This window comes from Alosa alosa, chromosome 13 (assembly GCF_017589495.1).
Source record: "Alosa alosa isolate M-15738 ecotype Scorff River chromosome 13, AALO_Geno_1.1, whole genome shotgun sequence".
Lineage (NCBI taxonomy): Eukaryota > Metazoa > Chordata > Actinopteri > Clupeiformes > Clupeidae > Alosa > Alosa alosa.
The window spans coordinates 17,941,587-17,949,086 of record NC_063201.1 but is presented as its reverse complement, the minus strand read 5'-3'; positions in this window follow the sequence as shown (position 1 = coordinate 17,949,086).

Genomic DNA, 7,500 nt, shown 5'->3' with positions numbered 1-7,500 from the left:
CCCGGTGACTGTTTTTTTTTTTTTTCCCCTTTCCGGAACTATCTTGGCATGGAGCAGGTGGTCTAGGCCCCTGCCTTGCTGAACGCGAAAGGTGACATTGAGTGTGTGACCATGCTGGTCTCCACGGATAACGTAGTGTGTGTGTGTTTGTGTGTGTGTGTGTGTGTGTTTGTAAGTAACTGTGTGTGTGTGTGTGTGTGTGTGTGTGTGTGTGTGTGTGTGTGTGTGTGTGTATGTGTGTGTTTGCAAGTAAATGTGTGTGTGTGTGTGTTTGTAAATATATATGAGAGTGTGTGTGGATGATTGTATGTGTGTGTTTTGTGAGAGTGTGTGTGGGTGCATGTGTGTGGGTGGATGGGTGGGTGGGGGTGTGAGAGAGGTATGGGGATCCTGTGCTAGGCATCGGTTGCAACACAAATAAATAATGCAGCTTACACCTATTGCAGTGGTCCCTGACGCCGGGTCTGACGTTGCCTGCAGCAACCTTTGGGCTGGAAAATAATTACCATGCAGAGGAGCAGTTAAGCATAGAGGCGCGGCGCGTGCTCACTCGCATATGGGAGAGTAATGGGGGGGAGAACGGAGGCCATTACGCGTGTCTGCCCTCCACGCTTCGCCACTGGAGTCCAGCGTGTGAGAGAGGACCAGTGGTGGAACAGAGGGGAGGCCGCCACTATCACAGAGCCACACAAACAAAATGGCTGCCTGGAGAGTAGCAAACACAAAAAATGGCCACACTTGAGATTCTCTTATTACGATCTTATAACTACGATGTTATAGCTGTGATGCTTTGAGTATAAAATAGTTATAAAACATTGATACTACATCTTAATTTCATAAAACAATACTTGGTTTATATCAATGTTCTGTTACACATAAATGACCAGTTTGTTACATTAGTGTTTTAGATAGTGTGTAGTACTGTGCAGTTGTAAAAAAGTGAAATTGTATTGTACTTTTTACATGTACAATTCATGTAGCAGATGCTTTTATGAAATATGATCAGTGAGATCATTTACTCTGGCTTTAAAATATATATTAGTATATATACTGTTTTGATCCTGTGAGGGAAATTTGGTCTCTGCATTTATCCCAATCCGTGAATTAGTGAAACACAATCAGCACACACACACTAATCCCGGCGCAGTGAGCTGCCTGCAACAACAGCGGCGCTCAAGGAGCAGTGAGGGGTTAGGTGCCTTGCTCAAGGGCACTTCAGCCGTGCCTACTGGTCGGGTTCGAACCGGCAACTCTCCAGTTACAAGTCCAAAGCGCTAACCAGTAGGCCACAGCTGCCCATGCCTCTCTCACACCCCCACCCACACAGATGCACCCACACACACTCTCACAAAATGCACACATACATGCATCCACACACACTCTCACATATCTATAAAGCAAGAAGCGTCTGTGTGTCTGTATGTCTGTGTGTGTGTCTGTGGCACACATATCTCGCTGACCGTTTGTCAGACTGACCTAAGATTTCGTATGTGGCTCGCGCGTGGCACAAAGGTGTGCACTCTCGATTTTGAAAATTTTTGAATGCATATTTCAAAATATGGTTATTTACGTAGGACGTTTATCGCTGCACTGCACTGTTTCCAAGGGGACCAGGGGAGTGCCACCCCATGGATCGTGTACTGACCAGATGATAGTCAGTCGCAATTTAAAAAACGGATTACTCGGGAACCGCTTGTGGGTTAAGATGCAAGATGATTATCATGTCTGACCTGAACAATAAAGACTTCCTGTATGCAGTTTGCTTGCATAAAATGATTACGCGGATTTTGCAACAACACGCCAACAAACACGGGTATGTAGTGACCACTGAAAATAAAAGTATGTGCAATAAACTGACGCTTCGAATAGCGCAGGCTACTTTGGACTTGAGACTTTGACTAAACAAACGACAATTCCGACTGCAAGGTCCCAAATTGAAATGAGCGATAGGCTAATGCCACATAGCTAGACAACAACAAGTGGCAGACTGAGCGACGTCACTTATGCTGTTTTTGAGTCACATCGTTGCAAATTTCAGTAAGCTTAATACACATTTAGCCTTGACTCAAAACAGTTGTTAGGCTTATGTCATTCTGATCTGTAGAAATGTCACATGCAGCCATGCCTAAATTTATTACACATGTATTAGAGGCCACATTAATTATAGGCTAATATATTATAATATTCAGTATTCATTATTGAATGCTTAGCTGGAATGATGTTTCCCTATCATCCTACTTTTAAAGCAGGCATACCTGTGGGCATGTAATTGAGCTACGGGTTTTCTTCAGGAATGGCATGTTTGAACGGGCACTGCACTAGTACTTACAAATACATGGTAGCACTTTATAATAATTATCGCTTATAGGTGGCAAATTATTGTTTATTACTGTTTAATTATGATCAGGAATTCTCTAAAAGATCATGATTAGAGAGAGCTGATTTCCTATTATTTACATAACTTTTGGTTGTATGTATGTAATTGTAACCTGGCAATAGCCAGATGAATTTCGCTCCGCCTAGCTCCACTCATCCATCTAGAACCGATCCATTGAAGTGTTGCTTCAGAAGGCTGGGCCTAATCAAAAAATGCTTGCATATGATTGAATAAGCCACTTGTCCGCCATCTATTGACGTATACTTCAACCACTCACATCGAAGCCAACCCGTGGACGCTAATAACAGACTCACAGTCGCTTCTACGCTATGTCACATCTATGAAACTCCCACCTAAGGCCCTGATTGGCTAAACCATAAAGTTGGTTGGAGAAATCACTCTCAATGGAAGAGGTCCCAGATGGATGTGAGTGAAGCTAGGCGGAGCTAAGCGGAACGACATTCATCTGGCTAGGGTCAGGTTATGTAATTGAGCCAATGTGTTGTTTTTGGTTTATTTGTTTGTAGCGTGTTTGTTTGTTGATTTGTTTTCTTCAACATATTTCACAGTGGATCCATGTTTTATTTTTTGTAAATGTGAAAACTAATAAATATATTTAATAAAATAAAAAAAATAGTAATTATGTATTTAAAGATTTTAATCTCCGAGAGGAGCGCTCTTGTTGAGTCCCTCTAATATGAATGTGTTGAGTGTCTCTAACTCTGTAATAATATGTGATGTCACAAACGCTATAATGGTGTAATATTATGGATGACCTGTCATCGTTAGTCAAGCTTTGTTGTTCTACATCATACAGTATCACTGCAGACACCCATGATGTGAACTGCTAATCCAGCCTGTAAAAAGAGAGGGATACAGAGAACAAGAGAGAGAGAGAGAGAGGAACAGTGAGAAAGTGAAAGACAAAAACAGAACAAGAGGTTTAGACAGAGAATGATTGAGAGAGAAAGATACAGAGAATGATAGGAGGGAAGAAGGAAAAGAAAGGGACAGGGCGAAGAGGAGAGAGAGGAGAGAGAGAGAGAGGAGAGAGAGAGAGAGATGGAGAGAGAGAGAGAGAGGGAGAGAGAGAGATAGAGAGGCAGATGATGGAGACGAAGAGCGATCGATGACAAAGTGTTTGAGCACGGCTCAGTATGTTTGCACAGGCGATTTAAAACACCAGCAGCTCCCCCCACTCTCCCATCACTTTTGCCCTCACTCACACACACACACACACACACACACACACACACACATTGCAAACACACACACACACACACAGACACATACAGTATACACACACACACACACACTTCTCTCCATATGCTGAACTTTTCACTCTCTCTTCTTGTCCTTCTCCAGCTCGGCCCAAGGACAAGGAAGGAAGGTAAGGAGTTGGGGTAGGGGGGAGGTGGGGCTTGATAGGGCCTTCAGTCACCAGGGACCCCGAGGTGTCCGATTCTCTGCCTGCGGTTCCGGGATTTTTTATTTTTTATCACTCCAAGGAGTGAGCGGCTGTGCTTCCAGAGATGGACTTGAACTCTGTCTCTCTCTGTCTCTGTCTCTCTCTCTCTCTCTCTCTCTCTCTCTCTCTCTCTCTCTCTCTCTCTCTCTCTCTCTCTCTTCCCAGAGGGACCTCCTCACTCTGGGGCCCAGCCTGGCTTCTCTTTGAAGCTCCACAGCCTCTTCACCCAAAGCCAAAAAAACACACACACACACACACTCTGACTGTCCTTCAGCACTGACCCCCACCACCCTCTCCTCTGTGACCCCCGCCTGGATCCCAAAACCCACCGTCCCAAAAGTTATTCCGACACCCTTATCTCCGGGTTAGACACCACAGAACGCGGGAAAAAAAATGGTCAAAGGAAGTGGGAGAATTAGGAAAGGAGGAGAGAGAAAAAAGAGGAGAATGGAAGAGAGAATGGGCAAAAAAGAGGAGTAGGGGCTTAGTCTCACTTTTGCAAACCAAATAAGGTTTAAAATGGTAAGACGCCATGAGAGAGCTGGGGATAAGCCTCAGGAAAGACACGGAGAGTGAATATCTCTCGGGCTCCGTGTCACTCCTCTTTCTTTCCTTTCTCTCTCTCTATCTCTCTCTTTCCCTCTTTTTTTCCCTCCACCTATCGGTGAGAGACACCAGTGACTGTCGCCTGTCACCGTTTTTTTTTTGGCGCGTTGTGATTTAATAATTGCTGATTAAGATACAATTCAAAGGCAGATCAGGTGTCGGTAACCAGCTGCAGCTGTTGCCGAGCTTAATTACGGCACGTCTGTGCAAATCGTTTATTCAGAAGACAAAAAGGAGGATTAATTCTATTCATCAGCGACGCTTAGATGTCTGACAGTGCTAAATGCTGATGTTTAAAGAGGGCTCTTTGAAGCCAAGCGCAGGATATCACAACCGTATGGTTATATCTCCACCATATCTGATTGTATGCAATATTAAAGTCCTTTTATGAATGTGCACAGTATTTGTAAATTAAGTGTGTGTCTGTAGTGGGAGAATAATGAGATTCCTGTCTCTCCACACCACTAGAAGGTAGTCTGTGGAGTACGAGTGGGCATGTGGCTTGGCCCTTCGTATTTATCACCCTCAGAGTGAATTAATGACCAGATACGGCAAGCCTGTGACTGCTGAATATGAGAGAGGGGGCTTACGCCGTATGGAAATGGTCAGCAGGAATAAAGATAATGACATGTGTTTCTTTGAGGAGTCATGAAGAAAATGTGAACTTCGGTTACGTTTTGCATATGCCTTGATAGAGAGCGGCGAAACGGAACAGCCCCAGTTGATACACTGCAGCACAGTTGCTGTACTGGAAATATTGGACCAAAGCACTAAAAACACATCCTGTAACATAATTCAGTGTCACTGAGAGTGTCAATAGCCATGTCAATGTGTAATAGTACATTTCTATTCTACACGTACAGAGTGCACATCTAACTCATACTGTAGGTCCATGGTTCAGTTTATGGGTATTAATCCCCTATTTCATGTAAATAGGCTACAAGCAAACATGATACCATGATACATACAACATATGCAAGAGCTTGGTTCAAATTTCCTGTGAATCCTTCCCTGACTAATGATCATGATAGTGTAGATTAGAATACGTATCTCATAGAGTAGAACGTTGAACTGACAATATATCTTTATGGTCTTAATGTACAGTTGATGTCCAGTGGACATACCTTATTTCAGGGGCAGATTACATTTACCAGTGAGCTGAGGAACACAGAGTGTGTGGCCAATGAGGAGCACTCTTTCGGGTGCTACTGAATCATCTGCAAAATCACTGAGAACAACTTTCACTTGACATATTGTTCTCCCCCCCTCTCTCTCTCCCTCTCTCTCTCTTCCACTCCACCTTTCATTCTCTTTCATACCTCAATTGCCAACACACATGCACACACACACACACACACACACACACACACACACACACACACACACACACACACACACACAGAACTTGGGACGAGCGGAGGTGTGTGTGTGTGTGTGTGTGTGTGTCGAGGTGTCGCGTCTCGTTGTGAGCACGTTGTGAGCAGCCTCATGCCCAGGGGCGAACTCCTTTGAATAACGGCGGGTTAAGACATAATCATCTTTGCGGAGGAGAGGATTCGCTGTGACCCCCCTCACCTCCCTCTCCTCACTCGCATACGCCTCCTGACACACGGGGGGAGAGAAGCTAATTGCTGCTTGTGAACCCAGAGGCAAAACGAGAGGACGAGAGAGAGAGTGAGAGAGAGAGAGAGCGATAGACACAGGGAGAGAGTAGAAAGAGATAAGGAGAAAGAGAGATATGGAAAGAGGCAAGCGAGAGAGAGAGAGAGAGAGAGAAAGAGAGAGGCAGGACCCAGGACACGACCTATTATGTCCTCTTTTACAATGATGTTAAATGAATTGCCCTCATACAGGGAGAGAGAAAGAGAGTGAGAAAAAAAAGAGTGGAGAGAGAAAGAAAAAAAAAGAAGTGCAGAGGAGGGTGTTAGACAGAGCGATAGATAGATTGCCACTGGGAGATTGAGGCACAGCAGATATCACGGCTCACCATCCCGCCAGCGCTACCTGTTTGAGACGAGGCTTCCCACGAGCTGAGCTGCAAGTCCCGTGCAGAGTGGTGGGGACTCCACCAGAGGAGGGCTCCATAAATAAAGCATTATGTCTTTAGGTGACAGGTGAGTGAACAAACAAACAAACAGATGTGTGTACACACAAACAAATAAAAGCACACACACACACACACACACACACACACACACACACACACACACACGCAAAACAGGCACACACACACACATGAAACAAGCAGCTGAAGCAGTGACTAGCAGTGAATAATTTTCTCACATATTTACTGTCCCACTTTGTGTGTGTGTGTGTGTGTGTGTGTGTGTGTGTGTGTGTGTGTGTGTGTGGTGGGGGGGTTGCTCAAGTCTCTCTGTCTCACTGCTGTCTTTCTGGTCCACTAACCCACTTTAGCATAGAGCCGCCGTAGCCACTGCCATCGTCACTGGCGCCTCATCCAGCAGGACAGACAGTCAAGTGAGGTGACGGTGGCCTCTAACGAACCCACAATCCATAATTCAGGATGAATATGAATCTGAATAAAAAGCCTTCAAAGGATCGCTATCTCTCTCTTTCTCTCTCTCTCTCTCTCTCTCTCTCTCTGTCATTCTCTCTCTTGTTCTCTGCCTCTCCTCCTTCTTTCCTCTTCCTCCGATCTTATTCTAATTTAACGATTTGCTCAGCACATGAGTGTGCCTGTCCTTAACACCGCCGAGTGGAGTTGATTCGGAGGGGAAGTAAATCTCTTGAACAGTGTCAGCGACCGGGGGGAAGTTCATGTACCGCAACAACATGAAGTTCACTCATGAATATACAACAGATAAATCAAGGCACAGATCCACATGGCTTGACTTGGCATTTCATCCTTCAACTGTCTTGGGCGAGAAGCACTCTGCTATGACTTAACAGCAGCCTTCTTGTTCATGGCTGAAAGGGTGCACGATCATGCAGAGGCTCTCAGAGAGGAGAGCAAGGGAGAGGAGGTTGGAGGCTCCTGGCAGAAACACACACACACACACACACACACACACACACACACACACATGCT